The sequence below is a fragment of the Myodes glareolus genome, chromosome X (genome assembly GCF_982192425.1).
Source record: "Myodes glareolus chromosome X, mMyoGla1.1, whole genome shotgun sequence".
Lineage (NCBI taxonomy): Eukaryota > Metazoa > Chordata > Mammalia > Rodentia > Cricetidae > Myodes > Myodes glareolus.
In genome coordinates, this window is record NC_142053.1 from 52,225,183 (window position 1) to 52,248,923 (window position 23,741).

At 40.3% G+C, this 23,741-nt stretch overlaps 1 pseudogene; it reads right to left on the bottom strand.

The window, feature by feature from the left end:
• Window positions 1–7,165: 7,165 nt before the first annotated feature.
• On the bottom strand, window positions 7,166–8,313 carry LOC148117313 (heterogeneous nuclear ribonucleoprotein A3 pseudogene; annotated as a pseudogene).
• Window positions 8,314–23,741: the final 15,428 nt, after the last annotated feature.

The following is a 23,741-nucleotide window of genomic DNA, read 5'->3' on the forward strand; positions in this document are numbered from 1 at the left end:
CAAGTATTTGAGCCACAGGCACTATGATTTGAATTATACGTCATGAAATGATATGCAAAAATCCTCATCCCTGTTGCCCATGAATGTGACTATATTCGGAAAAATATCTTTTTAGGTATAATTTGAGATGGTGCCATCTACAAAGATCTTAATCCAGTGTGACTAATGTCTTTGTTCAGCAGATGAAAACCCAGAGTAAGGATAGAGGTAAAGATTGGAGAAAGGCAGTTTCAAGCCAAAAAATGGCAACAATTGACAGTCACAAGCAGAAATGAGGAAAATGCAAAGAAAGATCCACCTGGATTTAGATTCTCTGAGGAAGTATAATTCTCTTTGATTTTGGATTTTGATTATCCAGAACACTGAGAGCAAACACATTTCTATTGTTTTAAGCCACCTGGGGTGCTTTAATCTAGAAACTCTGTGAAACTAATAATATATGAATGAAAAAGAAAGGTACCGTCAATTATATTTAAAGGAAAGATGCACATACCAAATACAATGAGCAGTGATTGAGGGGCGGGGTGCGGTGCCTATAATACTAACACTTAGAAGGCAGGGGCAGGAGAACTGCTCCATGTTTGTGGCCACCCTGGTCTACACAACAAATCGTGACCCACCCAGGTCTTCATAACAGAATACTATCTTAAACAACTAAGAACTGAGAAGCTATCATATGCCGGCCATGCTCTTAAGCAACAGAGAACAGAAAGCATAGATGGGCCCGCACACTCAAAGAACTTCTACTATGATGGGTGCAAATAGGAAGCAAACAGGCAAGCAGATGAATAAGATAATTTTAGATATTTATAAGGTCTAAGGAAAGAGAACAGAGAGTTGAAATATAGGGTAACTAGGGGAAAGAATCTAAGAGCACACTGAACTTTCTCAGAAATACTAATTACTGCACTTAAAAAAAGACTCCTGGGGTACTGATTAAGGTACTTTGTTCTGTAACAAAGTCGCCAAATGTTAACATTTTTTGCCTGTCAAAGTCCAAAATTATGCAAGTTAAATGATAGTTATCTGAAGTCATGCCTGTGGGGCCCTTACCTTGGGCAGCAGCTTTGAGGGCAGCCATAGGAAGCTAAAAGATGATTCCCGAGACATAATATAGGACATGTCTCTTAGAGTGCATGTCTCTTACAGTGCTCTCCCTGTTTGTAGAGTGGCAGAGCCTGTTACTTTCGAACTCCACAAAGGGAAGTTCTTTCCTAGGGCCTTGGTTCCCTACAGATTGTGTGCAGCATTTTCCCTGGATTCTCTCGAGGCCACCACTTGTAATCTGCTTGAAGAACTAGATCATTCCCCAGGACCAATGCTATTATATTGACCAGGTTTATTCTATGACGTGTATCTTCCTCCCGGGCCTTTTGGTTGTCTCTGTTTTAGCTGTGTTGTTAAGAAGGGCAAAAATCAAATTTAAAAGGTAACCCGGAGTGCTTGCCTGCTTCCACACTTTCCTCCTAGTGTCTGGAACACATGGAGTGAGGGACGAAATAAGCAACTAGCAATATCTGACGTTGGGATTTTTTTTCTAATTATACTAAATTTGACCATATGCATACCATCTTTAAGTTTTTAAAGTTCCACATTTCATAAACTTCTTAGAATTTATTTACTCAGAACTCCTGTGACATGTTTAAGCCTTTTAGTTTAAACTTAAAAAAAAAAATGAGGAGGGTCAGAGGACAACTTGCAAAAGTCCCTGCTCTCCCTCCCCATTGTGAGTTCAGAGATTAAGCACAAGTCTTCCAGCATGGCAAAGAGCACCTTTCTCAGATAAGCCATCTTCCTGGTCTTTACTTTCAACTTAAAAAAAAATACCTATTTTATTTTATGACAAAACTATCTAAAACCTACTCTTGTCTGAAAGCATATGAATTTTTCTTTAATCTCCTTTTACTCAATATATCTTACACCTAAAACTTTCCTTATCTCTTTTCTTTCTTGATGATTCTTTTCAGTTTTGTTTTTCTACAAAATTTAGAAAATATTTTTTTTCTTTTCTCTTTTATTTTGTTGAACTCTACATTTTTCTCTGCTCCCCTCCTTGTCTCTCTCCTCCACTTCAACCCTCTCCCATGGTCCCCATGCTCCCAATTTACTCAGGAGATCTTGTCTTTTGGGTCCTCATTGTTGTCTAGGTTCTCTGGGATTGTGATTTGTAGGCTAGTTTTCTTTGCCTTATGCTTAAAAAGCACCTATGTGTGAGTACATAGGATAATTGTCTTTCTGGGTCTGGGTTACCTCACTCAATATGATGGAAAACATTTTTTCTTGATTAAAACAAGTTTATATTTTGGTCACTCATAGAAAGATGTATATGAAACACAGCAAAAATCATATTAACAGTACTAGAAACATTTTGAGCAACAAGTTTAAATGAAGCAATTTGTTTGAGATTTAAGTCCTATTGTAAAAGGTACTTAGAAACTGATTTTAAAAAATATATTCTGATGATGATGAATATAGGACTTTTCCCCTCTGTATATGTCTACGTACCACATGAATGCTTGATTCTTAAGGAGTCAAGAAGAGGGCATAGGATTCCCTAGAACTGAAATTACAGATGGTTGTGAGTCACCACGTAGATGCAGGGACTCAAACCTGGGTCCTCTGGAAGAGTGCCAATACTTTTAAACAGTGAGCTATCTCTCCACCCTCTGAATTTTTTAAAGTATTCATATCTCATTTGGGCTCATAAGGCAATCAAAAACTAAAGCATTTCTGTCTTCATTTTAAGTCATTTTCGTTTGCACTGCATCCTTATTTTTGAAGGTAAGTATATTAATTACACAAGGACAGTCGAAATCACAAAGAAATGTCATATTTCCAGCCCTTAGGACCCCCCCCACGCCTAGCACCACAGATGAGTGCAGGGTTGCCCTGGAAAGCGGGAATAATCATGGTAATCATCTCCTGAAAGCCCGTCCATCCACCTAAGCAACAGGGACTTCTTGGGGCACTTTCTGGAACCAGAATTAAGACCATTATCAACCTAGATAACACCTAACCAGAACTGCCTAATTATGTATACCACTTGCTTTTGTTTTAAAATTTTAATACCCCCCAACAATAGACCTGGGGCCATATCCATTGTGCATTCTCTGTCCCTGGCAATTACTCTTCTCTTTAACTGGTATCTAGGAACAGGTAATCAAGGGTAACTGGTTGAAACTAGTGGAGCTTTTCTTTTAACCTTTAAACACTTGTTACATTATGACCTGAAAGGAAGTTGGGATAGCTTCATAACTTCAATTTACATGAGCACTCATTTAATATCAAATAAATTATTAAAGTATAAATTAAATAAGGTATTAAAACATAAGCGCGTGTGACAATGCATACATAGTTATGCATAAAGACAGTTTTAAAGACTAAATTATTTTAGCTTTCATTTAGAGATATCACTAGCCAGTTTCAAGATAAGTCATTGATCTAATTTTTATTTATTTTATAGTATTGAGCAATTCTTCATCCCAAACTACGATATGACATTTCTTAAGAACATGATAGAGAGCTTACATTTTAAGACAGAGTTTAACTTGATCACTAGTAAGGCTCAGTAGATACACAGTAAAATCATAAAGGTCAAAACCTGAATCTAGTGGTTCAGATCTAAAGCAATATCATTTCTATTTTAAGAACTAAATAGCAGAAGGAAAATGACTTCATAGACAAAAAATGCCTTTCTCTGTATCGTTTAAGGCCAATGCTTTTTACTTTCTAATTTACACTGAAACCAAAGTACATTTTGGGGGCTTGTTTGGTTACCTCAAAGAAAGAAATAAAAGATGTATCGGTTTCTGGATGAGAAATACTCCAGCCCTCCAGTGCAAATCTCTGGAATATATCCCTGCCTGGATCTGACAGTGCCATCCCATCCAGTGACAGCCATTGGCTGAAAATTTGGTCCTCACTTGTGCTCTGGTAGCTACTTTCCCCTCTAGGCCTCTGTAGAGGGATTTCTGTTCTTTCTTTCTTTCCTTCTTTCCTTCTCTCTTTATTTTTCTTTTTCTTTCTTTCTTTCTTTTTCTCTTTCTTTCTTTCTTAATTGATTTTTATTGAGCTCTACATTTTTCTCTGCTCCCCTCCCTGCCTCTCCCCTCCCCTTCAACCCTCTCCCATGGTCCCCATGCTCCCAATTTACTCAGGAGATCTTGTCTTTTTCTACTTCCCATTGGGGCTTTCTTTCATGGTTTGGAAACCACTGTCCCATCTCATGCAAAGTTTAAAGAAGTAGACATGCACAGCGCCTGGGATCTCAATCTCTCAAAAAATGAAAACATACGGAGTCTGAATTCACCTTTGTTGGCTTTGAACTGTTTGGACAGTACTGAGGGGAAAGTCGTTAGACTTCTTCCTTGTTTAAGCTGAGGACTGGTAAGACTGCATTCAGGAGGCAGCGTTCCCTTTGCCTAAGGCAGTCTTCTTCACAGAGAGTACCTAATATAGGAAAAACAGCCAGCACCTCTAGGAGACAGCTGAAGGAAGGAAAACAGCGCCTTTAGAATTTCGAGGCTGGCAAAGTATAGAAGTGGTCGTTTCTATTGTGTTTTGCACCTGGCATATGAGCCTTTAAGGAGTAGCTTTCCCACGTGTTTTCAATATTTATTTCAGGCTTGTCTTCAATATTTATGGGCGTGTGAGGGGGCTCAAGACTCTGGGTGATCTACTCTCATGATTGCTCTGGATAGAACCAACAAAGCTCCTTTTTTTTTTTAACCTAGGCAAGGATATGGATGTGTCTAAGGGATTTCTAAATTTTGAGTCTATAGCATTCTGGATTTCTGGGCAGAACAACAACAACCATGAAACAAAGATAACATAGAAGCCGTGCTTAGCTGATGAGCAGATGGGCCAAGTGACAGCCGGGAAAATTCAAGAATAATGTTTCAGATAGATCATATACTTGCACCCCATGATATCAGCAGTAAAGGGAAGGAGACACGATACCACGTTGCCACCTCATTAAGTCTAAGAAGTTTTTCTAAACTTTTAGGGACTTCAACTTGGCATTTTTTTTTCCTTTCTTTCTTTTTGGTAAGTAAAATTATAAAGGGATCCATGAGGCACCTTTTTTGTTTTCATCTTTGTTTGTCTGTTGTTGTTGTTTTGTTTTGTTTTGTTTTTCAAGTCAGGGTTTCTCTGTGAAACTGCTCTAGCTCTCCTGGAACTTGCTTTGTAGACCAGGCTGCTCTCACAGAGATCTGCCTTTCTCTGCCTCCCAAGTGCTGAGATTAAAGGCATGAGACACCACACTTGGCCAGAAGGTACCTTTAGTGGAATTAAAATTAATAAAATAATACCAGAAGGCCAAAGAAATGGATAAAGGCACTTGCTTACAAGCCTGATGACTGAGTTGGATCCCTGGAGTCTACATGGTGGTCAGTGAGAATCAACTCTTCTAAGTTGTGCTCTGACGTCCACATGTGTTCCATTGCATGTAGAGCACAGGCACACACACACACACACACAAACAAAACAAAGTTGAAACAGGCTAGAGAGATGGTTCAGCTACTAAGAGCAAGAACTGAACTGCAGAGGACCAAAGTGGGATTCGGAATACCCATGTCTGGCCTGTTTCTGGGGAATCCGATGCCCTCTTCTGGACTCAGAGGGCACTACACTTATGTGTGCACCACCACTATACACATAATTAAAAATATACTCTTAAAAAAATTGCAAACACATACAAATCAGGACCAACTAAAAAAAGTTTAACATGTGAATTCTGGTGAGAATCCTAAAAAAAACTATGGATTTTGTATCTGGGAACAGAGGAAGGCCATAAACAGTTGGCAATTATGCTGGATTTCTGGTTTATCTGCCTGCAAAAAAACTTCAACTGGATGACTTTTTCTTCATTTTCCTGTCCCCCAAGTTTTCCTTATCTTTCCATCATGCTTCAGTAGCCTTTGAAATTGCACACACACAATATATGTTATACATGCACTCAGTGCAATTTTTTACATAAGAACGTCAGATATTATTAAAATTTCCCTAAATGTGACGCATTTACAATGAGCTCATCCAGAAAAATAAATCACATTTAAAAATGTGCTTTCTACAAACCATGTCAATTGCCCTATTTATTTGTATGTGTGGAGATCAACTGACAGCTTGAAAGAACTGGTTTTTAAGTGGTTTTAGCTGCTGAGCCGTCTCACTGGCCCCATAAAGTCACAATTTTTAAAACAAACTTTTCAATTGGACTGCTATGTTGGAAGGACTGTTTGACGGTTCTGATGCTTGGTGAGACCCTGCATCCAGTGGACCCTATTAGTTTGTGTTTTGGAACTAGCAAGGTGAGAAGTACCATATATGTGCATGAAGGCTGATCAGGAAGACTGGGGTTGATTTGGAGAGCACATGCCCCATGAGAATGAGATGGTTTCTGTGCACCTCAGGTCAACTGTCCTGCGGAAATTCAGGCCCAGGGTTGTGAAACATCCAAATGGAGATATCAGAAATGTAAAAGCTTATATGAAATTCATTCTTTAAAAAAAGTTACAAATTTGTAACTATGAATTGATTTCCTTACCATTTCAAATACTTCTTCAACTCTTATTTCTTTGAGGCGATCTTGCTACGTAGGGCAGGCTGACCTCATACTCATGATCCCCCTGCCTGTTTACCAAGTGCTGAAAATACAGACTGCATTACCATGTCAGCTGCCCCAAACACTCTCTTATTGATTTGGTTATAAATAGGCGTCATGATTGTGATGTGGGTGTGGTGATTTGAATGAAATGTCCCCCATAAGTCTCGGGCATTTGAATGCTTGGTTCCTAGTGATGGCTGGGGGTGGGGTGGGGTGGGGTTAGGAGGTGTGGCCCTTTTTTTGTTTGAACAGTTAAAATTTCCTTAACTTTTTATTCTTGATATCACTACCACAATTTACAGGGCAATAAACCTGATGCAATGAAAAGAAAAAGAAAGACAAAGCTACAACAGATAAAAGACCTATTAGGAATGTACATCTAATTGACACTATATTGTATTAATCAATAGCCGCACTTTCTGCAAACTGTGGCTCTGACAGTCCTGAACAAGAAGGGCCTCCTGTTTAAGCTGCGGTAACTTTTCTGACTGTGGATCACCGCTCCTTCTGTGGCAAATTTTTACAGTTCCTCTAAGGCATTTAGGACAACCGTCTCAAAGTAACCTGCAGCTTTCCTGACAACTCCTCGCTCTCTCTCCTGCTAAGAACTGTAGCCCTTTTCTGCTGTTTTTTTTAAACCTCTGCTACCATATCCACTGCTTCCACCACCTGATCCATAGCCACCACCATAGGGACTGCCTGAGCTTCTTCCACCAAAACTGCCCCCTTTCATGGGTTCATAATTTGATTGCTGTTGTCCACTATAATTTCCAGTCATTATAGTTCCCACCACCATAGTTACCTCCACCAAAATTTCCTCCTTCATTGTAACCGTCATATCCTCATCCTCCACCACCACCATACCCATCACCTTGGTTTCCATAGCCTGGTCCACCACCACCATAGCCTCCTCTACTGCTGTAACCAGGACCACCACCATAGCTGCCACCATCACCTCCAAATCATGATATCCACCATCACCACCTCCATGACTACCTCTGCTGCCACCACCTCCACCACCATACCTTCCTCTTCCACCAAAGTTTCCACCACGATCAAAATTACCTCCTCCACCTCCAAAGTTCCCTCCACGACCCATAAAATTGCCAGATCCACCTCCACGGCCTCTCTGTGATCCAGCAGACTGCATTTCTTGTTTAGAAAGGACCTTTTTTTACTTCACAGTTATGCCCATAAATAGTGTGGTATTTCTGAACAACAATTTTATCAACCGTGTCATGATTATCAAAAGTTGCAAAAGCAAATCCTCTCTTTCCCACTCTGCCTGGCTTCCATAACTTCTATGGTTTCAATCTTGCTACACTTTTCAAAGTAGTCTCTCAGGTTATACTCTTCTGTATCCTCTTTAATACCAACAACAAAGATTTTCTTCACTGTTAAATGGGCACCAGGCTTTACAGAATCCTCTCTAGAAACGGCTCTCTTTGGTTTCACCACCCACCCATCAACTTTGTGTGGCCGAGCACACATTGCAGCATCCACCTCTTCAACACAATAGTAGGTCACAAAACCAAAGCCCCTGGAATGTTTTGTTTGGGGATCTCTCATTACCACACAGTCTGTAAGTGTGTCCCATTTCTCCAAACGTTCTCTTAAGCTCTCATCTGTGATTTCAAAGCTCAGACCACCAATAAACAGTTTCCTCAACTGTTCTGGTTCCTTTGGATCATGGCCCTCCATTTTGAGACTGGACTTGCCTCTTCCAACTCGAGTCCAACATGGGACTGAGAGCAGGAGGTGTGGTCTTGCTGAAAAAAGTCTGTTACTGGGGGTGGACTCTAGGGTTTCAAAAGACTTAGATCATTTCAAGTTATCTCTCTCTGTTTCCTGTTTGTGATTTTATATGTGAGCTTTCAACTGCTGGATCTGCCCCATGCCTGACTGCCCATCTGCTGCACTGCCATGTCCTAGACATGATGGTCATTAACTCTTATTCCTCTTATAAGCTCCCAATAAACCTTTCCTTCTGTAAGTTGCCTTGGTCATGGTGTTTTATCACAGCAATAGCAACTGATACAGTGCTATTGCTTGCAGAATGACAGGTGACTCTACCAGTGACCTACTGGTGATAACAAACCACCTCAGAATTCACTGGTGTGCGTGTGTGTGTGTGTGTGTGTGTGTGTGTGTGCATGCAAACATACACACATGCACAGTCAGTGATTGTGTGGTCAAGTAGTCAGAAGTAATACAGTAACCATAGAGTGAATCATGGTTCCTAAAGTGAATCACTTTAGACTAACTTGAAAGTCCATAGATGACACAAACAGTCTGATGCTGGAAGTAAGCTAGCCAAGAGACAGAATTCATGTGTAGCATATCTAACATGGTCATCTTAGGGTTTCAATAGCTAAACTCTCCTGTGTGTAAGTTGGAAGTTATGTGGCCTTTTATGATCTGGCCTTGGAAGTCCCGCTGTGCTCAATCAATAAAAGCAGTGATAAGACCTCTTCCAAGATTCAAGTAGATGGAACTTAAATGTCACCTCATTCAAGAGAAGTGCTCAATAATTCTAGCCATGTTCACAAGCTGTCATGCCCCTTACTGTTAGAAACCTCTTACCATCCATTTCTCGACCTCCTGCTAGGCAATAGTCAATATGTTAGTAACACATGTTGGAGTATAATGGTTAGGTGCAAATCACATTTACTATGACCTAGAAGAAAATCACCACAACTTTGCTCCATTGATATTATTGGTCCATGAAGGATTTCTAAAGCATTTATAAATAATTAGCATAGCCACAGATACTCACTTGTGTACTGATTGGGAACCAATGTGTAAAGTCACTGCAGTGGGCTGGGAAAGGAAAGTACAATAAACCATGAGTTGAAAAAAATAAATTAGTGGATCTATCATTTTTAAATGAACACTGGGTTTTATAGCACTCTTTCCTGGACTTTCACCTAGTTTTAGATTTGTAGAGTAGGAAATTGTGGTCTAGAGTCTCATTCCTTCACAGACAATGTATTATGAAAAACAGAATAATCTTAGAAATAATCCAGTCCCAGGGCTTTACTTTACAAATTAAAAAACAGACGCAGGCAAATGCTCAGGTTGTCAAATAGAGTAATTGCAGGGCCAGGGAGATGGATCAGCAGGAAAAAATGTTTGCTATGCAAGCCTGACTATCTGAATTTGATCCCTGAAATCCACAGAACTCACATAAAAAGATTTGTAAACCTAGCACCCCTATGCATAATAGGAGACAGAGACAGGAACACACAGTAAAGCAGCAGGCACAAAGGAGTCACTGCCTCTGGGTTTGATATCTAGAATCACAAAAAATAACACTATTTTAAAAGGCCTTATAAAAGAGCATATACAGGACCTGAGGAGATGCCACAGTGATTAAGAGCACAAACTGTTCTTCCAGAGAACCTGAGTTCAATTTCCAACACACACATGGCATTTCATAACTGTCAGGCAAAACACCAATGCACATAAAATAAACTAGCATATTCAAGTTAACCTATTTTTCTTGCACATAAAGAGCAATGAAAAATAAGAGCTAAGAACACGTTACTATATGTGAAGCATTATTGTATGTACCTTGATGGTTCCATATTATCCTTTCTGCAGTCCTAGAAAGTAGGTGCTAATGGCACCCTCCATTTAACAAACAAAAGAATTGCATGATGGCAAAGCTAAGCAACAGATAAGAAAGAACAAAATAGGAATTCAAGTTCCTGAAGTCTAGTTCCTAATATATATTTTTAAACCACCGCTCCGTTTTCCTTTTAGCAAGTTCCAAGCTATATAATGTATTCATTCCTGTATTCGTTAAAGACTTTTAATTTGATGACATTTGCGCTTTCTTTGTGCTAGTGCCACATGCCCACATTTATCATTAATTTTCAGTACCTAATTTAGAGTTTTAAAGAGGGGTTGTGTGAGTGTGTGTGTGTGTGTGTGTGTGTGTACTATGCACATGCTGGCAGGTACCCACAGGGTCAGAAGAGGGCATTGACGGCATTGGATCCCCGGAAGCTGGAGTTTACAGTCATTTGTGAGCTGCATGATGTAAGTGTTCGGAACTTCACTCTGGTTCTCTAGAAGAGCAATGAGCACCCCTAACTGCTGAACCATCTCTCCAGCCCCTAATTTAGAGTTTTAATACCCTGGATTTAGCTCTTTGCTAAAATTATACATTCAGATCAATTACTCTATGTTTTATATTATATGTCTGGTAAGACAGTGGAAATATGAAAAGGATGAGGAAAATGTGGCACTCATATGTACATGGAGACTAACTAATGTGAGACAGTAGATATTGAGTCTGGTATGTACTGGGCCACAGAGCAAGAATACCTAACCTATATGCTACTGATGTCTTCTTGGGACAAGTAATATCTAGGAGATACTATTAGCATGGAAACATAAGTAGCTCTGAGGTCTTTCTCGCTCATAAAGCTAGTAAAGACTCTAAAATCAAACTGGAACAAAATGCTCAAATATCCCAAACCTGTTTATAGTATTAATGACATATATCAATAAAGAATCATGAATTTGACAAATTTGAGAAAAAAATTAATAAAATAGGGGGAAATCTGTGACTTGTGATCTATACCTTTCTCCAGCAACATCCTTAGCTCGGTTGTATGTGGGAGGATGAGGCATAAACAGCACTCTACCAGGCAAATGAAAACAAGCCCCTTTCAACTCCAAGACTGGAGTTTTCTTCTTGGGGAGGGAAGACTATCTGCTCTGCTCAGGATGGCAATGCTGACCCTTGACTAAGGTGAATGCTGAGTGAGTGCAATCCAAAGGTAGGAACTCCATCCAGCCGCTAAACCAATTAGAAAATGTGGGCTGTCTCTTGGATGTGGAAGTACAGAAAATGCTGGGGGCCTGCTTATCCTTTCCTTGTTTTAAAAGCATGGTTCCCCAGAATTATCAGCGTGGAAGGAAAGTTCTCCAACTGTGGTGCGTCTGTGATAACAATTCTACTGGCTGTTTGAGTCTTGTCAAAATAGAAAAACATCTTCATTGTGAAGAGATGGAAGGCTATAGGTCAAGGGACAAAATTACCTTGGTTATCTTTGTCCTTTAATGGCCACATATTTTCAGCTTCTGCGTCTGTCTTAACACCCTCCTGCTCATTAGGTAAAGCTTTTGGAATGTTATCAGGGAGCTAAGGAGACATCTAGGCTCCACTAAGTCTAAAGGTAAGACAGCTAAGAATGCCGGGAGATAATATCTGAAAGCAACGTGTTTGTTGAACGTGTTCATTTCAAACATTTTTCTTGTGCTTTAGCTATAAAAGTGCATGTAACCTCTCTCACTTTGAAACATGTCACTTAAATTCATTTCAGTCCATGTTTCTGGACCATTGTCATGCATATTTGGCCGAGAATAAGCTATTTTCTTACATTCTTTAAAGTAAGGTATTATTTTACATTGACAGAGGTAAGCTGAGAGGACTTCAGACTGCTATACATCTCCAGGAAGAGTACACATTTTAGAATAGGAATGTTGCCCAGAAAGCAAATTGCTATGCTCCTTGACCCCAGATCCACAGCCCCTTTTTAGACATTTCACCCTTGGAGATATACAAGCCGTAAGGCAAGCAGCTTCTACTATTCTCCCAGTAGAACCTAGTTCATTTTCAACTGGAGAAATTCAAGTCGTTTCCCCCAAGTTGTGGTGGGAGTGATTGGGAAGTAATTAGATAAATTTGGTAAAGAGAGTTTACTATTGTCTGGCTAGACTGTAGAAGAAAGCAAAGGAGATGACTGAGAGGAAGTGTCCTACGGTCAAAGCAAACTAGCAACACCTGACCTTCACCTAGACATGGTGGCACACACCTGTAGTCCCAGCACTCAGAAGGCTGAAGCAGAAATAATTCTATTTTCTGGAAAACTTGGTCTACGAATCAATATCCTGACTCAAAATAAAGCAAAACGAACTAAAGCCTCTAACCTTGGAATCTATTCCTTTATGAGAGGCCATATTTTACTAGTTTTCAGAGAGATTGATAACCAATGGAAGGTCTGGGAATAGACCAACCAAAACATTATTAGAGGATTCTAAAATGAGCATGGTTAGTGAAGAAGTAAGAAAGTCTTATTAAAAGCCATTATCATTAAGGTGATACTACCAGGCTGGGGAAATGGCTCAGTTGGTAAAGTGCTTGCTCCTTAAACATAAAACCTGAGTTTACTCCCCACCCACATAAGAGTCCCACACTTGTCTGTAACTCTGGTGCTGTGAGTAGGGACAGTGCTGGCATCACAAGCATGAGCCACCAAACCCAGGTTTTGCATAGGTTTAGGGGATCAAACTGCTGAAAGTGTCTTCCAAAGAAACTGAGCCAGGCTGCATTCCTACTAGCAATTACTACGAGCTCCTATTGCTGCCTATCTTTGCCAGTGCACATATCAAAATGTGGACAAAGCATAGAATAGAATAATGGCATTTGGCAATAAAGAGAAATGAGGTACTGATAGATACATTGACTGTGGATTAATGTATGTGGATTAATTAACTAATTAACTAATGTATGTGGATTAATCGTCAGAATGTTAGGATAAATAAGCCACAGGAGACCATATTTTACACATCTAAGAAACTGAACAAATAGAAGGTATATTAAGTTTTGCTTAGGACTAGGAGGACAGGGACTTAAATATGTTATTCTGCTTCTTTGAATCTGTAGAAATGTACAGAAATCAATTACAGTGGTGGTAGCACAGAACTCGAATATACTCAAAAATCATTAGACTGCATTCTTTAAGTGAGTGAATTGATGGACATTCAAATTATATTCCACTATATCCTCTATTAGTTATAGTTTCTATTGCTGTGATAAAACACCACGAGCTAAAGAAACTTGGGAGATGAAGGTGTATTTCCGCTTACAGTTCCACATCACAGTCCATCACTGAGGATAGTCAGGGCAGGAACTCCAACAGGAGAGAGGTAGTGATGCAGAGGCCATGGAGGACTGTTGCTTACTGGCTTGCTCCTCATGGCCTGCTGAACCTGCTTTCTTATAGCGCCCAGGACCACCAGCTCAGGGGTGACCCCACCCACAGTGATCTGGATTCTCTCACATCAATCATCAATCAAGAAAATGAACCACGGTCTTGCCCACAGGTCAAACTAGATGGCGGCCATTTTTTCAACTGAGACTACCTCTTCCCAGACAACTTTAGCTCTGTCAAGGTGACATAAACTCGCCAGCACACTTCCCAAAGGTATTATATAAAAAGATGCTATCTAACAAGAAGGAAAATGTACCTTGTAATAGATAGATGAATAGATAGATAGATAGATAGATAGATAGATAGATAGATAGATAGATGTTATCCAGACTAAGTATATAATGGGTTGATTGAGAGATTTTTGTTAGTGAATCACACCTAATTTATCTGCACAGTAACTGAAACTGAGTTTTTTCAAAAGAGAATAAAATTTTCACATGTTGCTTAAGTGTTGGGGTAAGACAGCTAAGTCTCAAATTTACTTTCTTGATAGGGTTTAATATCAGGTAGAGTTAAGGCTTGAAGAAATGTGATTAGAATTTTAAAGTAATCAGCAGGATGGAAAAGCATACTCAGTTTCCATGGCTCTTCAAGGGATTTATGGTCAGAAAATGATGCTGGGCTGTGTCAGCTCAGCGACATTCCTGACCAGCAAGGGGCACTGACTTCTAGCAGACATTCATCGGAGGGGTGAGTTTGCTTCTGGCCCATGGCAGAAGCCCGGCGAGGAAGAGTTCAGACTTTCCCTGACCCCCTTGATTCCCAGGTCACCCTGCAGTGGTGGCTCCACCCTGCAAAGCTCTCCCGCCTCCCATCCCAGCTTCCATCCAGGTACACCTTCCTATATTTCTCCCTTTCCCCTGGGGCCATAAAATTTCCCCAGCTCAGCTGCCTTGCGCACTGGGCCTGGGCTGTAGGCGCAACCCAGAAGGAGGGAGTGCCTGTGTTTCAATAGCCTGCCTGAGGAAAGATAGGCCTTCTGTCAGTGAAGTCCCTGCCCAACAAGGGAACCTGACCCTGTACCAGAAGATCCAATAGAGAGCATTTGAAGGAAGAGATGGGCAGACGCCAAGGCAAGACCTCCTCCAACAATCTGAAAAACGACATGAAAACACCAGATCCCAACGACCCTACAATAGAAGGTCTGGAACACCTTAATCCAGAAGAAGTGGAAAAAAGTGCCATTATGAAAGCAATAGAGTCCCTTAAACAGGATATGAATAACTCCCTTAAAGAATTGGATGAGAAATATAACAAAAAGTTTGAAGAAGTGAGTAAAGAAATGGAGGAGAAGTATAACAAAAAGTTTGAAGAAATGAGTAAATCCGTGAATGATACCCTGGGAAACCAAGAAAAAAACAATCAAACAGGTAAAGAAAACAGTTCAATAATTGAAAACTGAAATGGAGGCAATGAAGAAAACACAAACTGAAAACCAGCTGGATATGGAAAACCTAGGTAAACAAACGGAGACTACAGAATCAAGCATAACCAATAGAATACAAGAGATAGAAGAACGAATCTCAGATTCTGAAGATACCATAGAGAAAATAAACGCTCTGATCAAAGAAAATGGCAAATCCAACAAATTCTCTTCACAAAACATTCAAGAAATCTGGGACACAATAAAAAAACCAAATCTAAGAATAATAGGGATTGAAGAAGGAGAAGAACTGCAGATCAAAGGCACAGAAAATATATTCAACAAAATTATAGAAGAAAACTTTTCCAACCTAAAGAACGATATTCCTATGAAGGTTCAAGAAGCATACAGAACACTGAATAGACTGGATCAAAAAAAAACATCCCCTCGCCATATAATAATCAAAACACAAAACATACAAATTAAAGAAAGAATATTAAGAGCTGCAAAGGAAAAAGGTCAAGTAACTTATAAAGGTAAACCTATCAGGCTTACACTGGACTTCTCTATGGAAACCATGAAAGCCAGAAGGTCCCGGATAGAGGTATTGCAGAAACTAAGAGACAATGGATGCAAACCAAGACTACTATACCCAGCCAAGCTATCGTTCACTATCAACGGAGAAAACAAAATATTCCAGGATAAAAATAAATTTAAACAATTCATAGCCACAAATCCAGCCTTACAGAAAGTAATAGAAGGAAAATTGAAACCCAAGAAATCCAACATTGCCAACACTGCCTACAATAACCCAGACAGCTAGCGACCCTTCACAACCACAACTCAAAGAAGAGAAACACACAAACTCTACTATACACACACACACACAAATAATAACCGGAATCAACAACCATTGGTCATTAATATCACTTAATATTAATGGACTCAACTAACCTATAAAAAGGCACAGACTAAGAGATTGGATACGAAAACAGGATCCAACATTCTGCTGTTTACAAGAAACACACCTCAACCACAAAGATAGACATCTACTCAGAGTAAAGGGTTGGGAAAAGGTTTTCCAAGCAAACGGACCTAAGAAACAAGCGGATGTGGCCATTCTAATATCTAACAAAATTGACTTCAAACTAAAATTAATCAGAAGAGATGGAGATGGACATTTCATACTCATAACAGGAACAATTCATCAGGAGGAAGTCTCAATCCTTAATATCTATGCCCCTAATATAAAAGCACCCACTTATGTAAAAGAAAAACTTTTAGAACTCAAGGCAGTCATTAAACCACACACACTAATAGTAGGAGACTTCAACACACCTCTCTCACCAATGGATAGGTCAATCAGACAGAAACTCAACAGAGAAATAAGAGAATTACTAGAGGTAATGAATCAAATGGACTTAACAGATATCTATAGAACATTCCACCCAAATAGTAAAGAATATACCTTCTTCCTGCAGCTCATGGAACCTTCTCGAAAATTGACCACATACTCGGTAACAAAGCAAACTTCCACAGATACAAAAAAATATTAGTAACCACCTGTGTCTTGTCGAATCACCATGGAATAAAGTTAGAATTCAATAACAATTCGAACACCAGAAAGCCTACAAACATGTGGAAGTTGAACAGTCAACTACTGAATCATCCCTGGGTCAAGGAAGAAATAAAGAAAGAAATTAAAGTCTTCCTTGAATTTAATGAAAATAAAGACACAACATACTCAAACCTATGGGACACAATGAAAGCAGTGCTAAGAGGAAAGTTCATAGCACTAAGTGCCCAATTAAAGAAAACGGAGAAAGCACACATTGGCGACTTAACAGCACAACTGAAAGCTCTGGAAAAAAAGAAGCAGACTCACCCAGGAGGAGTAGAAGACTGGAAATAATCAAACTGAGGGCTGAAATCAACAAAATAGAAACACAGAAAACAATCCAAAGAATCAACGAAACAAAAAGTTGGTTCTTGGAGAAAATCAACAAGATTGACAAACCCCTAGCCAAACTAATCAAATGGAAGAGAGAGAACACTCAAATTAATAAGATCAGAAATGGAAAGGGGGACATAACAACACAGTGGAAATTCAGAGAATCATTAGATCTTACTACGAAAGTTTATATGCCACAAAGTTGGAAAATGTACAAGAAATGGATTGGTTTTTAGATAAATACCATTTACCAAAGTTAAATCAAGACCAGGTGAACAATCTAAATAGATCTGTTAGTCGTGAAGAATTAGAAGCTGTTATCAAAAACCTCCCGACCAAAAAAAGCCCAGGGCCAGATGGTTTCAATGCAGAATTCTACCAGAACTTCCAAGAACTGATACCTATACTCCTTAAGGTATTTCACAATATAGAAACAGAAGAGTCATTGCCAAACTCTTTTTATGAAGCTACAGTTACCCTGATACCAAAACCACATAAAGACACAACCAAGAAAGAGAATTACAGGCCAATCTCACTCATGAACATCGACGCAAAAATTCTCAACAAAATCCTGGCAAACCGAATCCAAGAACACATTAGAAAAATTATCCATTATGATCAAGTAGGCTTCATCCCAGAGATGCAGGGCTGATTCAACATGCGCAAATCTATCAATGTAATCCATCATATAAATAAATTGAAAGAAAAAAACCATATGATCATTTCATTAGATGCTGAAAAAGCATTTGACAAAATTCAACATCCCTTTATGGTAAAGGTGTTGAAGAGATTGGGGATACAAGGATCATACCTAAATATAATAAAAGCTGATTACAGCAAGCCGACAGCTAACATCAAACTGAATGGAGAGAAACTCAAAGCCAATCCATTGAAATCAGGAACACGACAAGGCTGTCCACTCTCCCCATACCTCTTCAATATAGTGCTTGAAGTTCTAGCAATAGCAATAAGACAACATAAGGGGATCAAGGGAATTCAAATTGGAAAGGAAGAAGTTAAATTCTCGTTATTAGCAGATGATATGATAGTGTATATAAGCGACCCCAAAAACTCTACCAAAGAACTCCTACAGTTGATAAACACCTTTAGTAATGTGGCAGGATACAAGATCAACTCCAAAAAATCAGTTGCCCTCCTATACACAAAGGACAAAGAAGCAGAGAGGGAAATCAGAGAAACATCACCTTTCACGATAGCCACAAATAGCATAAAATATCTTGGGATAACTCTGACCAAGGAAGTGAAAGACCTATTTGACAAGAACTTTAAGTCTTTGAAGAAAGAAATTGAGAAGGATACCAGAAAATGGAAAGATCTCCCCTGCTCTTGGATTGGGAGGATCAACATAGTAAAAATGGTAATTCTACCAAAAGCAATCTATAGATTCAATGCAATCCCCATCAAAATCCCATCAAACTTCTTCACAGACCTTGAGAGAATAATAATCAATTTTATATGGTAAAACAAAAAACCCAGGATAGCCAAAACAATCTTATATAATAAAGGAACTTCTGGAGGTATAACCATCCCTGGCTTCAAACTCTATTACAGAGCTACAGTATTGAAAACAGCTTGGTACTGGCATAAGAACAGAGAAGTCGACCTATGGAATCGAATAGAAGACCCAGATATTAACCCACAAACCTATGAACACTTGATTTTCGACAAGGGAGCTAAAGGTATGCAATGGAAGAAGGAAAGCATCTTTAACAAATGATGCTGGCATAACTGGATGTCAACCTGTAGAAGAATGAAAGTAGATCCATATCTATCATCATGCACAAAAATCAAGTCCAAATGGATTAAAGACCTCAACATTAATCTGACCAGATAGAAGAGAAAGTGGGAAGTAGTCTACAAGATATAGGCACAGGAGACCACTTCCTAGGTAGAACCCCAGTAGCACAGACAATAAGAGAATCAATGAATAAATGGGACCTCCTGAAACTAAGAAGCTTCTGTAAAGCAAAGGACACTGTCAGTAAGACAAAAAGGCTACCTTCGGACTGGGAGAAGATCTTCACCAACTCCTCATCCGAAAAAGGCCTGATCTCTAAAATATACAAAGAACTCAAGAAACTAGACACTAAAACTCTAATTAACCCAATTAAAAAATGGGGTGCTGATCTGAACAGAGAATTCTCAACCGAAGAACTTCAAATGGCCAAAAGACACTTAAGGTCATGCTCAACATCCATAGCGATCAGGGAAATGCAAATCAAAACAACTATGAGACACCATTTTACACAGGTCAGATTAGCTAAAGTCAAAAACACCAATGATAGCCTATGCTGGAGAGGATGTGGAGAGAGGGGAACTCTCATCCATTGTTGGTGGGAATGCAAACTTGTGCAGCCACTGTGGAAATCAGTGTGGCGGTTTCTCAGGAAACTGGGAATCAACCTCCCTCAAGACCCAGCAATTCCACTCTTGGGAATATACCCAAGAGATACCCTATCATACCACAAAAGCATTTGTTCAACTATGTTCATAGCAGCACTATTTGTAATAGCCAGAACCTGGAAACAACCTAGGTGCCCCTCAATAGAAGAATGGTTAAAAAAGGTGTGGAACATATATACATTAGAGTTTTACTCAGCGGTAAAAAACAATGACATCTTGAATTTTGCATGCAAATGGATGGACATAGAAAACGCTTTACTGAGTGAGGTAACCCAGACCCAAAAAGAGGAATATGGTATGTACTCACTCATAAGTGGATTCTAGCCATAATTAAAGGTCTTTGAGCCTATTATTCGTGATCCTAGAGAAGCTAAATAAGAAGGTGAACCTGAAGAAAATCATGTAGTTATCCTCCTGGAGATTGGAAGTAGACAAGAGTGCCAGGCAACCTTGGGTGCATGGGGGAGTGGGGGGGTTGTTGGAAGGGGAGAGGGTTAGAGAGAAGGGAGTAGAGGAGGAATGGGGGAAGTTCGGGGGATTGGGATGGGGGGAGCGAGGAAGGATGGATATGGGAGCAGGGAAGTATGCTCTCAACTAGGGGAGTCATTTTAGGGTTTACAAGAGACTTGATTATAGAGGGGATCCCAGGTCCAAGGAGAGATTCCCAGATTGTTCGCTGGACAGAGGAGAGGGTGCCTGAACCGGCCTTGGCCCATAACCATACTGGTGAATATTTTGCATATCACCATAGAACCTTCATCTGGCGATGGATGGAGACAGAGACAGAGACCCACATTGGAACACTGGACTTAACTCCCTAGGTCCAAACGAGAAGCAGAAGGAAAGAGAACGTGAGCAAAGAAGGCAAGATCAGAGGGAACCTTCACCTGTTGATGGATGGAGATTGAGAAAGAGACCCACATTGGAGCACTGGACTGAGCCCCCAAGGTCTATCTAAATGAGGAGCAGAAGGAGGGAGAACATAAGCAAGAAAGGCAGGACCGCGAGGGGTGCTTTCACCCACTGATACAAAGGGACTGATCTAATGAGAGTTCACCAAGGCCAGTTGGACTGGGACTGAACGAGCACGTGATCCAACCAGATTCTCTGAATGTGGCTGACACAGGGACTGTGTGAGAAGCCATTGACAATGACACTGGGACTTGTTTCCTCTGCGTATACTGGAATTTTTGGGATCCAGTCTGTTTGAATGCTCACCTTCCTGGATCTGAAGGGAGGGGGGAGGAACTTGAACTTCCCAAAGGGCAGGAAACCCTGACTGCTCTTAGGACTGGAGAGGGAGGAGGAGAGGGAGTGGGGGGAGTGGGAGGGTATTGGGAGGAGGGTCGGAAATGGAAACTTTTATAAATTAATAAACTTTTTTAAAAAAAGAAAATGATGCTGAACTTTACAACCTCCTGACAGTCAAAGTTACCCAGTAGACATCTCCACAGGCACAAGTGAAGAGTTGATGGCCTCTACAAAAGTGATCTTCAAGTCCCTGAAAAGTAACCTAGGCAACCGTTATCCTTGAGACCCGCACACCAGAGGTGTGGTAGACAGTAAAGCTGTGTAGCTCAGCTGCTCGACCTCCAGAACTAGTGATTTCTAAAGGAAAGCAATTTGGGACTGGAGGAAGGGGCTCAGTGACGTCACTGAAGTAAAAGGTGGAAAACACTGTTTAATACAAGGAGACAAGGTCAGGTTTGACTCTTTGTTTTGTTTTGAGAATGTGCTGGTAATTATCAAAGTTAGGATTCTGTCCTTTTCTGTCTTGGAGCCAAAGGACTTCTTTAGATGGCTAAATTCTTAACAGTTGTCATTATGTTCTTGAGAGATGAGTTTTAGATGCAAAGAAACATATTTGCAACTGTAAACCTTTCTTCAATAAACACTCAGAAGATGACTGTGGCCTATCAAGGGGATAGGTTTTAGTTTTAGGGAAGACAAAGTGTGGGAACCAAGACCAGGAATTGAAAGAACAAAGACCTTGGGGAAACTGAAAAGAATTTATTCGGCGCAGCGCTGCTGCTACTATTTATTAAACGCCAGCTGTTTGGGGGCAGTGAGTGAGAGCAAGGGCTTTGGGGCTGGGAAGATATTCCAACACTAAAATGCATGCTGTATGAGTCTGAGTATGGGGGTTCCAAGAGCAGAGCTCACATAAAAAGTCAGGTGTGCCAGGGGCGGAAACAGGAGACTCTCTAGGGCTTGCTGGCCAGCCAGCCTAGTCTACTTGATGCATTCCAGGCCAATGATGCCCCAGGAGCAACAGCCAAGATTGATCTATGGTGTGCACACGTATATGAATGCACATCCAGCTGCATGGACACACACACACACACACACACACACACACACACACACACGAGTAAATATTTTGACCTTAGGCACGCATTTCATTTAACAGCTTTGTGAACTTGGCTAAGCCTCACATTCCATTGATAGATTAATGTTATGACATCTGGAAAAGAACTCAGAGTTCACAGAAGTGAGTGACTCTGTGTAAGTCCAAGCAATAACTTGAGTTTTATAGTGCAAGGGCAATAGACTTGCCTGTTAGAAAATTCTAAAAAAAAAAAATATTATTATTTCCTAAACCACCAGAGGGAAAGTAGAGGCCTGGTAAGACACCACACTACTAGTCTATACCTTCTCTCCACCACCACCCCCAGTTTGTGCAGAGGTTTATTTAGCAAAGCTGCATAGCAGATAGTCCACAAAGAGAATTGGAGCAGCCTGGTGGGTTCTCCCTTGTGATTTTAAAGAAATTGTATAAATATTTATGAAGTACATATTACAGCATCTAGGTCTTTTAGACCCTAGCAAAGATTGCTCTAGGGAAACCCTGCCCCCATAGCTCCAGTCACCAGCAGCAGAAAGCCCAGCCCCCCACAGTGGGGTATGTGTCCAAGGCACTTGAATTGTAGTCACACATTAATCAGCCCTGTCCCTCCTCTTATCTTGGTCAGCTTGACTATCTCATACCCAGCCTCCAGCCCTTTTATTTCTCATCCTCAGTGATCCTGGTGCAGCCGTTTAATACTAGCATTCATAGCATTCATTTAAACTCCCACAGCGCTTTCTACACAGTAAGCCAACGTCTTTGCTAGTTTGAATATTTTTTCCTAATACAGAAAAGTAGGTACACTGTCCATAGAAAAATCCTCTTATGAATTGCATTTTTACCTGGCACGGGGTGAGCTGTTTTTTGATTTTTGTTTGTTCATTTTTTTTTTGTCTTTAGGAAATAAACGTGTTGGATTTTTGTGCTTCTTTTATTTTAAACTGGAATGGGACTGGGACATTGATTTGTTTGTTTGTTTTGTTTTTATTTTTGGTTTTTTTTTGAATGCCCAAAGATTCTAGGCCAGGAGGGGGCCACATTATTTGAGGCAAACTGGAATGGAGATCAGTACAAAGTACTTAGACGGGTTGTGGAGATAGCTTAGCAGTTAGAGCACGTGTGGCTCTTTTTACAGAGAGTTCAGTTCCCAGAACCCACAGGGCAGCTCACAGCTGTCTGTAACACCCAGGGCCCTCTTCTGACTTCCACAGGCGCCCTACACACAAGTGGTGCAGATACATGCATACGTGCAGACAAAAACTCTCAAACATATAAAATCAATAAGTCCTTTTCTAATTAAAAAAAAGTACTTACAGTAAGATTTGGGGGTGTGATGGCATTCCTAGGAAAAGTAGCACATCTCCCTAGTGCAAAAAGCACCTCATATCTCTTACCCCTCTTATCCTTCTGAAGGGGAAAGGAGGCCAAGGTAACTAACTGTATATAAGAGTGAAGGTCAAAGGTGAAAAAAAAAAACAAAAAACCACAGCATCAAATCCCACATCAGCCAGTGTGAATGAATGCTCTTGGAAAGAGCCACACCTATACCTTACACTGAGCCGTCTGCAAAGCTGACCCTGATTAGAAATTCCACCGTTTTGGAGAGGTTAGAGTGTTGCAGGCCCAGAGCCTAATTGCAATTCATCTTCAGCTACCTTTAGCCCACTTAGCCTCTGGTTCGTTTCTGTGTCTGTTCTGACATACTTGTGACTATTCACTGAAGCTTTTGGAAGATTACTAGCTTCCATTTACCAAAAGCCTAAGAATGCCCTCAGATGGCATCTAAGGCCTATAGTGGAGATTTCTTTACTGATGACAGCGAAATCAGCGTCCAATTTAGTCTCTTTAATAAAAGAATTTAAGAATGGGATCTATGAAAAGCTCAAGAACAATTTGATTAGATTTTAAAAGGAAAATCTCAGGGAAAGGGGAGAAAACGCCCTGCTGTTTGAGTTAAGCTGCCGTGGAGGTCAGGCACGTGTTGGGGATGGGAGCTTTAGAGAGTGAGTGGGGACCCAGAGTGTTAGGGAAAACAGACTTAG